The following is a 12,236-nucleotide window of genomic DNA, read 5'->3' on the forward strand; positions in this document are numbered from 1 at the left end:
CGCGGGCGCTCCTCCCAGCCCCGTGTCGCGGGCAACCCGGGAACGTGTGCCGCGACGCGTCGGGCGGAGAGAGGCAGGGGAGCCCGCGCCGGCCACGCTGCCCCCTCCAGGCAGCCTCCAGGCGCGGGCCAGGAGCGTACGTGGAGGGGCCAAGCAGCCGCGCTGCAGTTGGCGTGGCGGGAGCAGAGAAGGGCGCTCCTTCCGCGGGGCTTCGGTGCCCGGGAAAAGCAGGGGGTTGACGGCAGCCGGAGACCGTGCGCTGGGCCCGAGCAGGGGAAGAAGAGCGGAGCGTCCGGCCTGGCCTCGCCCCGCGACGCGCCTCTGCGCCTCCCCCCATCGCTCCGAGGCCTCGGCGGCGAGGCTTGGTGGGGCTTGAGCCGTGGTGCCTGGCTTGGAGGGGGGCCGGGTCCCTTCGCCCGGCCCTCCTAGGAGCCGTTCCCAACCATGGCAGGGCGGACGATCCCCGGAAGGGCCTGGGCTGGCAGTTAATCTTTCAGAGGGGGGCATTAAGGATAATAAAATGGCAGAACAGCAAGAGCAGCAACTTCCAAGCGATGCCTAGGACCCGGGTTTTCATTTGTGAGAATGCTAAGACGGAAGCGTGGTTTTCCAATAATGTTTATATTTCACTGTCAGGTCCACAGCAGGGGAAGCGCATTCAGACTGGCAAGACCGGTGTCAGCCCTCCAAGGTAGACCGAACTTGGAAACCAAAGACGCACAAGCCAGTGCTACTTTTATGAGATTACCGAACAGAATCTTGCAAGTCTGAATGCCCCTACCCGCTTCTCCCCTCTGTTTCTGTGAGAACCAGGGAGGGTCTTCTTTGAGAGGCTTTCTCGCCTCACGGTTCTGCCCCTATGTCTTTACCTGACAGTTGTCTTGGTCATAGCTCTTCCTCTTGTTCCTCAAGGTCATTCCTTTTGTCTGTTACCGGCTACGAATATTTTGTTTTTTTGCTACTCCCCCACCCTGGCCTCTCAGCTGAGGAAGGGATAAGTCCCACAAAACGAGTGGTTGGTACCAGGGGTAGTGGCATAGCTCCCCCCCACCCCCGTGAGCCAGCTCTCCCTCGGCCCAAACCAAGAAACATTCCGGCCATGAGTACTGAAGGTTGGTGCATCCAAGCCTTTAAGAATTTCGTCGCTTGCCTCCATATCTGTGTACGGGTGGCAGATTTTGCTTTGTGGAATAGATTAGGGGCTGGTGACTATTCAGTGCTCCTGCAGTTTCTTGGGAATATATTGATCTTAGATATCGTACCATCACCAGCAAGGGATGTTTCTAATAAGTATATCTTCTGCAGATGCTCTGCTTGCAGTTGCTTCCATAAGGAGCTTTAAAGCCTGGTTCTGCCTTTCCTAGTTATCCTCAAAATCCTTCATAAAAAAATCCAGTGTGTCTAAATACACTGCCTACCCCTTCTGGTTGGTGCCATGTGGGCAACACCCTATTGGTTTGCAAGGTAATCTCAGGTAGATTGGAGATCTGAGCTTGCATAGGATCATGTGAGGGTAAAACGTGGCTTCGGTGATACTTGTGGCAAACAGGCCAACATGTGGAACCGCTGACTGATCCAGTCTTGACCATTGGTAGGGAATACTATATTTGGTGCAGGCATGACTGAGATGGGTCATCAGTACTAATAGTGTATACTAAATTCAACAGGAGTGTATCTGTTTGTTTAATTAGTGACGCCATCAGATTGTTCTGGATTTGACGTCCCCACGTGATGCAGCACTCACAAGGTCATAACCCTAACCAGACATGATGTGTTGAACTTAACCCTATCACCGAGAAAGGTGTGATGGTCAACCCTAGGGTATCTGATTAGCTTAACCCTAAACCTAATTCTATGGGGGCATTCAAATCAAAACTAAGTAAAGTGAATAATTAACAGAACCCTAGGCTGCGCTGTATTTGGGAAGCAAACCCTATTTGAGCCTTGTGAAATAAATAATAGCCTAATGGTGCTTTTAATTTTGTGGAGTTTTAAAGTCAGCACCTGAATGCAGGAAAAAGAACTTTTTAAACCACAGCCGCTCCAGAGGGTTTAACCTAATCCTAACCCCCAACCCATATCCTAAGGGAACTGAATATCACAGACAGCTTTATCTTTTGTAAAAGCTAAAGAAATATTGCTTGCAAATTTGAATCTAAAAATACACGTGCACAGGACATGCTGTGTTGAACCTAATCCCAGCATCAAGAAAGGTGTGACAGTCAACCCTAGGGTGTCTGATTAGCTTAACCCCAAACCTAATTCTATGGGGGCATTCAAATCAAAACTAAGTAAAGTGAATAATTAACAGAACCCTAGGCTGCGCTGTATTTGGGAAGCAAACCCTATTTGTGCCTTGTGAAATAAATAATAGCCTAATTATGCTTTTAATTTTGTGGAGTTTTAAAGTCAGTGCCTGAATGCAGGAAAAGGAGATCCTAAAAAGGCTTTATTTCTATGCAGTTTTAAAATCACCCCTCGAACACAGGAAAAAGAACTTTTTAAACCACACAGCCCCAGAATGATTAACCCAACCCTAACCCCAACCCATATCCTAAGGGAAGTCAAAGTCACAGATGGCTTTACCTTTTGTAAAAACTAAAGATACATAGCTTGCAAATTTTAACCTGAAGTAAACATGCACGTGCGTGCGCGCACACGCACACACATTTGCAAATTTAACCGATAACACAAATACACACAGACATGTAAACATTTTGAAGCATGACCTTAATAAAATTTTATTTCCACCCCCCTCCCTCCAGCAAAGCCAGGAACATTTAACGGAGGAGCCAAATACTCACACAAGCAGCAGCCAACCAAGCAGCAAGTATTCCACAGTGACACTCATTATTGATACGTCTAGACATGTCAGAGCCATGATTCTGGGCATGCACAGGCGTGCTTGCGATGGATGGGAGGGGATGTATGCATGTCGAGACATGTTCTGACCACATGACTCAATGATGTGACATTATCCATCTGCGCAGGCGTGTTTGGAATGGATGGGAGGGGACGTATGCACGTCCGGGCTTGTTAGAGCCCGTGATTCTGTGCGCATGCTGAGTTGCTGACATGTCAGCTACAGGCTGCTGTGAAGTTCAACGGTGTAAGCTCTGGCTTGCATTTGGAAATATGGCAGACCCTGATAGTGATTGATGTAAAATTGACCCCCAAACCGTGGACGTAGAATCAGAAAAAAAACTCATCCATGCTGCTGCTTTGATGAGAATGCTCAGGATAAACTTATACCTCCTTGTTATTGCAGGTTCTGTAAATCAACCAATGGTAAGTAAAAATAAGCATTAAGAAAAATAGTATTTTATTAGTTGAACTGGTCGCTTAATTCTATCTTATTTCCTATTTAGAAATGAAACTGCCTCAAGATGCAGGATTGACCCAGATTCTGAAAGGTTCTGTTATCAGGAACTTACATCATTGTTTAATGGGATGTGTACAAGAAGATGAAGACTGAGTCGATGGAGCCAATGAAACATAGTTTATTCAAAGTTTATGCAGTATACTTTCCAAGCCCGAAGTCCTCTGGATCATCACAATCATTTCCAACAAACTGGATAAATTAGATTTCACAGGAAACACACTGTGTGAACTCTGGGCATTCATACAATATATCGAGAAGAACCCTAATCCACTTTCAGTAATGTCAAACATTGAGGCTGAGTTACCTGCATCTCTCAAGAATGTAACAATCAGAATGTAACAAATTAATTAAACTGTTAACCACCCAGTGATTTTTATAATAAATATATATTTACAGCCCATGTGAAATCTGCTTTATTTCTTTTGCTAACCCTTGTTTAACCATGTCAGATGGTAAACACAGAAATGCAATTTAATCACAACACATGTGATATTATTCAAACAGGCCTTCCTGGGGGTTATGGTCAGGGTTTTGATTGGTTTTGCAAAAGGTGTTAAGAATTCAATGTCTCTGGTGCAGTTACAATGGGGCAAAAAAGTATTTAGTCAGCCACCAATTGTGCAAGTTCTCCCACTTAAAAAGATGAGAGAGGCCTGTAATTTTCATCATAGCTATACCTCAACTATGAGAGACAAAATGGGGAAAAAAATCCAGAAAATCACATTGTCTGATTTTTAAAGAATTTATTTGCAAATCATGGTGGAAAATAAGTATTTGGTCAATATCAAAAGTTCATCTCAATACTTTGTTATATATCCTTTGTTGGCAATGACAGAGGTCAAACGTTTTCTGTAAGTCTTCACAAGGTTTTCACACACTGTTGCTGGTATTTTGGCCCATTCCTCCATGCAGATCTCCTCTAGGCCAGTGATGTTTTGGGGCTGTCGCTGGGCAACATGGACTTTCAACTCCCTCCAAAGGTTTTCCATGGGGTTGAGATCTGGAGACTGGCTAGGCCACTCCAGGACCTTGAAATGCTTCTTTACAAAGCCACTCCTTCGTTGCCCGGGCGGTGTGTTTGGGATCATTGTCATGCTGAAAGACCCAGCCACGTTTCATCTTCAGTGCCCTTGCTGATGGAAGGAGGTGTTCACTCAAAATCTCATGATACATGGCCCCATTCATTCTTTCCTTTACACAGATCAGTCGTCCTGGTCCCTTTGCAGAAAAACAGCCCCAAAGCATGATGTTTCCACCCCCATGCTTCACAGTAGGTACGGTGTTTTCTGGATGCAACTCAGCATTCTCTCTCCTCCAAACACGACGAGTTGAGTTCAGACCAAAACGTTCTACTTTGGTTTCATCTGACCATATGACATTCTCCCAGTCCTCTTCTGGATCAATCAAATGCTCTCTAGCAAACTTCAGACGTTGCCCGGACATGTACTGGCTTAAGCAGGGGGACACGTCTGGCACTGCAGGATTTGAGTCCCTGGCGGCATAGTGTGTTACTGATGGTAGCCTTTGTTACTTTGGTCCCAGCTCTCTGCAGGTCATTCACTAGGTCCCCCCATGTGGTTCTGGGATTTTTGCTCACCATTCTTGTGATCATTTTGACCCCACGGGGTGAGATCTTGCGTGGAGCCCCAGATCGAGGGAGATTATCAGTGGTCTTGTATGTCTTCCATCTTCTAATTATTGCTCCCACAGCTGATTTCTTCACACCAAGCTGCTTGCCTATTGCAGATTCAGTCTTCCCAGCCTGGTGCAGGTCTACAATTTTGTTTCTGGTGTCCTTCGACAGCTCTTTGGTCTTGGCCATAGTGGAGTTTGGAGTGTGACTGTTTGAGGTTGTGGACAGGTGTCTTATACTGATAACTAGGTCAAACAGGTGCCATTACTACAGGTAATGAGTGGAGGACAGAGGAGCCTCTTAAAGAAGTAGTTACAGGTCTGTGAGAGCCAGACATCTTGCTTGTTTGTAGGTGACCAAATACTTATTTTCCACCATGATTTGCAAATAAATTCTTTAAAAATCAGACAATGTGATTTTCTGGATTTTTTTCCCCATTTTGTCTCTCATAGTTGAGGTATAGCTATGATGAAAATTACAGGCCTCTCTCATCTTTTTAAGTGGGAGAACTTGCACAATTGGTGGCTGACTAAATACATTTTTGCCCCACTGTAGTTTGTGATGTCAACAACATGTATAAAGTACTACAGGAGGCCCATAGTGAAACAGGAACACAGGAGTCTGAGTTATCCAGCTGTCCATCTTGCACCATTTGCCAGCAAAGCAGACCCATTTCAGAATTGATGCGACTAACATAAGTAATTTATGGCTAATTTTAAGATATAGGACCTGTTAGATGCAATACTGTATTTATAACTTTTTGTTAGTGGTGGTTTCTTTCATTAGAATGAAGTCTCAGACTCACAATGCCTGAAAGCCTACAAAGGCTTTCCTATTATTTTTCCTTTCACACAAATTTTAGTAGACTCATAAAATTTCTGCAGCAAAATTGATCTCTGCTTGTCTCTATGCTTTCCTTCAGAATGGGAGGAAGATCAGATCTTTGCCAATTTTCTAATGCCCACAGATTCACAATGGGCTCTACAGATTATGGACCCCCAGCCTTCTACATCCCATGGAGCACAGGGTCACTTAGAAGGTAAAAATAATCCACATTGTTTTATCCAAAACGCAAGCAGGTTTCAGAAAACCATGAAGGGCCATTGTACGTTTATGAATGCTGCCAGTATTATTTATTTATTCATTGGGGTTACTATTGTTTTATCCAGAGCCATCCTGCAAAAAAGCAGAAATGCATGGTGGTGGATTTCCTACAGACTCCCCAGATAGTATCAGCACAGAATGGTCTATACCAGAACCCCTGCCAGCAGAGGAGATGCAACAGTCAGCAGGGCCAAGTGTCATAAATACCCAGAATTCAGATGTGTACCTGGAGAGTATTCAAACGTGGGAATGATTTCTTAATAATTTCAGTGCCGTGGAACATTACGTTCGTTATAGATTCATAAACCTTCATCGTGTTTGCTTATTCACACAGGCTATAGATGTTATTCATAATGAGATACAGATTCTTTTGAACAATATTTCTAGGGAGATAAGACCCAATAATTTTATTCAGCTCCAGGTGGATGCAGAGGGTCTAAATCAACCTCTTTTTTGTTAGGAGACATAGAGGTGATTTAAATGCTGATGTGTTCCTGAGCCATGTTGAAAGTATGCTACACAGCAATGTTGAAGTGTTGTGGGGTGGTGATTTACAACTAGTGGTTACCATCGTGAAGAACAGAGAGTGGGAGGACTTAGGAAGTTAAGCACAGTACTATTCATCAGGTTCCTGGAGCAAAAAAGACACCATCTGATTGATTTCAATGTGGAGGGGGAATTTCTGTGTTTTGCTGGCTGTTGTATTTGTTAGACACCGGATCATTTACAAAGCAAGAAATCATTACTAGAGCCAAGGATCTCCACAGCAGATTGGGCATTTCCACAGAAAACATGGTCAACTTTTCACAGGTACACCTATTTGAAGAATATCTAGGTACAACCATAAAGATTTTGGTTTATAATCAAGGAGGGTGGCATTTTTTGTCACAGGCAGACCCCAACAAGAAAAAACAGTGTTTATATTGTTACGCAACAAACATTACTATGGAATTAAAAACATCAAGGGTTTCCTGGGTGAACGTTATTTCTGTGAATTCTGCCACACAGGATACCACCACAAATTTACCCATGATTGTCAATATTTCTGTCATGCATGTCTGAAGCATGCATATCATGAGGTGGATGTGGAGAAGACAAGATGCTGTAAGTGCAAACTGTCTTATCGCTCTAAGGCATGCCTTGAAAGACACATACAACTGGCAAAGGAAGGAAAAATTGTAAGAATAAGGTGTTTTGTGGCTTGTGTGGTGTTTATGTCTTTACCCCTCACAAAAAATGTAAGAAAAGCAAGTGCGGGCAATGCTACGAGAAGGTAGATAGCATAGAAGGGCATTTATCTTTTCTGAAACCACTGCGACCAGAAACAGGCACAAGATACATTATTGATGATGTTGAACGTTGTCAAGAAACAGGTACACGTACCAAATTATGTCTATGCCATGGACATGCTGGAGGAAGAGGATATGATGAGGTGGGAATGTTATGGCAATAAGTGCCTGGATCAATTTGTGAAGAAATTTATAAATCAGGAGTTTATAGACTGTACTTTTATTGCTCACAATTCCAAAGCATATGACGGTTATCTAGTTCTGAGACAGCTGATCCGTGAAAAGTCCAGGTTGAACTTTTAAGTCAGGATGGTAAATTGCTATGTATTACCCTGCCATACTTTAAAATTCAGTTTATAGATAGTCTCTCCTTCTTACTCTTTAAATTAACCAAACTACCCAAAGCTATGGGATTTCAGGGGAGCAAGGGGCATTTCCCCCATTTGTTCAATACAATGGACAATCAAGATTATATAGGGCCGCTCCCCGATGCCAAGTATTACAGCCCTCAAACCATGACGCCTGGGGGGAGAGGAGAATTTCTAAAATGGCATGCTGCTAATACAGGTACCGTGTTTAAACTAAAAGCCCTGGCTTACTCCTGCAGACAAGATATGGAGATATTGAGGGAGGCTTGTAACTGGTTTAGGGGACAAGTGATGAAAATGACAGAGCGCAAGTTTCTCACAGGGTGTGGGGGAGATGTTGCTGCGGAGATTGAGACTCAGTGCATTGACCCCTTCCAGTATGCCACACTGGCCTCAGTCTGCATGGCTCACTACCGTTTCATGTATTTGGAGAATAACACCATTGCATTAGCTCCTTTGGACAGTTACCAGCACACCCAGAAAAGGTATTCTGCACCAGCCATACAATGGCTGATGTATACAGCATACACTGAGAAACTCAATATTCAGCATGCTCTGGAAGGAGGTGAAAAAGTGGGTGGGTAATTATTTTTTGGATGGATTTGCTATCATAAATGGGACCCTCACAGCTTTTGAATTTAATGGTTGTTTCTTTCATGGCTGCCCTCTCTGCTACTCAGCAAACACTTTCAACAGTTTACATGATTCAACCTATGGGGCTCTGCACTACTGTACTAGGGTTAAAGAAGAGTACCTCAGAGATCTCGGTTATGCTGTGCATAGCATCTGGGAACATGAATGGGTTGCCTTGCAGGAGACTGACACATCTTTGAAGCAGTTTCTAGTTGAGAATAAGTTCCCAACTCCTTTGAATCCATGAGGTGCATTTTTTGGTGGTAGAACAAATGCTGTACTACAAACCCAAACTTAGAGAACAAATCTTGTATTACAATTTCACCAGTTTGTACCCCTTCATGAACAAGAACAAGGAGTACCCGATTGGCCGTCCACAAATCATCTATCAAAACTTTGGGGACGTAAAACAGTATTTTGGACTTGCTAATGTTAAACTATTTTTCTTAATGCTTATTTTTACTTACCATTGGTTGATTTACAGAACCTGCAATAACAAGGAGGTATAAGTTCATCCTGAGCATTCTCATCAAAGCAGCAGCATGGATCAGTTTTTTTTCTGATTCTACGTCCACGGTTTGGGGGTCAATTTTACATCAATCACTATCAGGGTCTGCCATATTATTTCCAAATGCAAGCCAGAGCTTACACCGTTGAACTTCACAGCAGCCTGTAGCTGACATGTCAGCAACTCAGCATGCGCACAGAATCACGGGCTCTAACAAGCCCGGACGTGCATACGTCCCCTCCCATCCATTCCAAACACGCCTGCGCAGATGGATAATGTCACATCATTGAGTCATGTGGTCAGAACATGTCTCGACATGCATACATCCCCTCCCATCCATCGCAAGCACGCCTGTGCATGCCCAGAATCATGGCTCTGACATGTCTAGACGTATCAATAATGAGTGTCACTGTGGAATACTTGCTGCTTGGTTGGCTGCTGCTTGTGTGAGTATTTGGCTCCTCCGTTAAATGTTCCTGGCTTTGCTGGAGGGAGGGGGGTGGAAATAAAATTTTATTAAGGTCATGCTTCAAAATGTTTACATGTCTGTGTGTATTTGTGTTATCGGTTAAATTTGCAAACGTGTGTGCGTGTGCGCGCACGCACGTGCATGTTTACTTCAGGTTAAAATTTGCAAGCTATGTATCTTTAGTTTTTACAAAAGGTAAAGCCATCTGTGACTTTGACTTCCCTTAGGATATGGGTTGGGGTTAGGGTTGGGTTAATCATTCTGGGGCTGTGTGGTTTAAAAAGTTCTTTTTCCTGTGTTCGAGGGGTGATTTTAAAACTGCATAGAAATAAAGCCTTTTTAGGATCTCCTTTTCCTGTATTCAGGCACTGACTTTAAAACTCCACAAAATTGTTATAAAATGATTGATTGAATCCACTCCAAATAGAGGTTAAAAATTAGTTCTTTTATTCTTCTGTTATTTGGACAGAAAGCAAAGCAAGTGTTTAATCAGTGTTTAACCAAAGTTGATTAATACATACAATTTCTCTAGTTTCCTGTAGTATTTATTACAATAAAATATATGCCCATTAAGGCTGTCAATAAATGTAAGTGCCCACCTAGGCTAACAACAGTATATCAATAAACAATTCTGCTCTACTAGGCTACCCAAGTTGCTATAAATATTCCTGCCCAACAAGGCTACTCATTCACACAAAATACTTACATATACTCTCAACACAGTTGATCAGGCTGTGCTAGAGTGGGCTGGGAATCAGACTCAGGGCATTCCCTGCTCCAACAAGAGTCGTCTCACACTTCCAAATGGGCATGGTTTCCATCCTTTCTTTTATACTCAACTTGTTTACTTAGAATTCATCCAAGTCATCATCCAGGTACGTTACATGCTAGGAACGTTTCGTGTCTGTTCAGTTAGGTAAGGCAATGAAGGGCATTGTTTTGATACACAATTTTACTCTCTCTCATAATGTGTGGGCATGCATGTGATAGTGCACTCTATCTTATTTACAAAGGATTAACTTGCTTTGTAAAGAGCACAGCGTTTCTTTCCCCCACCTTATCTCTTTGTTGAATGCCTGATTGCCTTCTAAGAGAGCACAGCAGTCCCCCACCCCATTTCCTTAGAAGCAATTAGCCATATGCCTGAAGCCATAAATTAGATAGGTACCAGGCAAAGAAGTTGCAAGGAGAGAGGCCAAAGAAGTTAGGTATTTAAACTTAGATTCACCTCTTTAGGCCCACCTTTACTTTTCCCTGGGTCATCCCAAAATTCCCTTGTATGGATATAAGGGGATATACTATCTGAAATATCTGAATATGCCTATAAAATCTTTGTTGCTTGCTTTGCAAGGTGTGGTTCTGGGCAACACTCCTTGAGCCATCCAGATGGTTTCCTTGGCCAATAAAACCTCTGTTAAAAGCCTCATCTCAAGTCTTCTTATTTGGCTTTACTGAAACTTGGGAAATAAAAGGTGCCATACATTTTTGGCGAGCCAGCCAGGAGTCCCGAAGGCAGGGATTCCTTGGGGAGGCTGCTTTTAGCCCCTCTCTAAATTGCCTTCACTACAGCGGACGGAGGAAATCGACGGGGACCTTTAACAACGTCAAGTGCGCGCCTGGAAAGTTTTCCAGTGACCTTGTGCTGGGCACCGTCAACAGACTCCGCTCCAGCTGAACCTGAACGCTCAAAATTGAGGCTTTTTCTTTTATATTTGTTGTATAAAGTGGATTTGGGGAAACTGGAAAAGGGTATGTTTTTATTAGGTGGGGAGAGCTGCCTTGAGAGTGCGTGAGTGAGACGTGGGAAATTCCACTAGGGGCTTGCCTACGAAGTGAGTGCAGTATGTGTGCTTGTTGGAATATATTGTCCTAGAGGAGGATTCTAGGTTAGGAGGACTCACCGTTACATGGAGAAGGATTTCACATTAGGGAGGGTACACTGGCCAGACCCCGAGCTGATGAAAGGAAAAATCGGGCTGAGAAATCCCTAGAAATTCCGAGCTGAACCCCTGCGTCGAGGGAAAGACGGACAGGGAGGGAAAATAAAGAGCCCGAGAAATTCTCCAGGTGAAGTTCACAGAAATCCCGAGTTGAAGGAAAGACCAGAGAAATCCTCTAGTTAACAGAAGGCTTAGAAAAAGGTGGGGGGGGAAGGAAAAAGAGGAAAAAGAAGAAAATCCACTAGGTGGCACTATGGGAAATGACAACAGCCATCTGAGTGAAACAGCAACGAAGGAATCCATAGCAAAAAGAAGTTTTACCCCATTGCAATGCGTTATCAGGCACTGGGAGATTTTAAAACCCAGAGTAGCAATGGAGATGAATTTTAAAAAGAATAAACTAAAAACTCTCTGTGAATTCGTTTGGCCACATTATCATATTGGTCCAAATGTAGGATCTTGGCCACCAGAGGGTACTGCTGATGGAGAGTTTATAAATATCTTTGCCAGTTTTTTGGCTTCAAGCGGTAGGCTTGAGGAAGAGGTTTATGCCAAATTTTTCTTTAACCTCTATTTTCGCCCAGACATTCAAGATCTATGTGGGCTGAAAACCAATCCTGCAAAACTTTTTTCCCTGCGGCCAAGAGCTGAGCAGGACACAGAAACAAAGCTAAAGCACAAAACAGAAGAGGAGGAGGAATTCCCCCCCCCCTTATTGTACTCTAACAGCTCCTCCTCCGCCCCCTGCATCAGCTCCTCAGGCAACTCCATCGCTAGCCCCCACGGGCTCTGCTGTTGCAGCAACCCCCGCAGCTGGGACTGCCTCCCCACTGCCTTTAACCTCTGCAGCTGCTTTTCAGCCAGCTTCTCAAGAATCTTTAGTGGCAGCTTTGCAATTGCCAGCGGCTGT

General features: G+C 43.9%; 1 pseudogene; it reads left to right on the forward strand.

The window, feature by feature from the left end:
- The first annotated feature begins 6,911 nt into the window (after window positions 1-6,911).
- Window positions 6,912-8,920, forward strand: LOC148216826 (uncharacterized; annotated as a pseudogene).
- The last annotated feature ends 3,316 nt before the right edge of the window (window positions 8,921-12,236 follow it).

This window comes from Python bivittatus, unplaced genomic scaffold (genome assembly GCF_059951505.1).
Source record: "Python bivittatus isolate LINGU-HERP-01145 unplaced genomic scaffold, Pbiv_v1 ctg000070_np1212, whole genome shotgun sequence".
Classification (NCBI taxonomy): Eukaryota; Metazoa; Chordata; class Lepidosauria; order Squamata; family Pythonidae; genus Python; species Python bivittatus.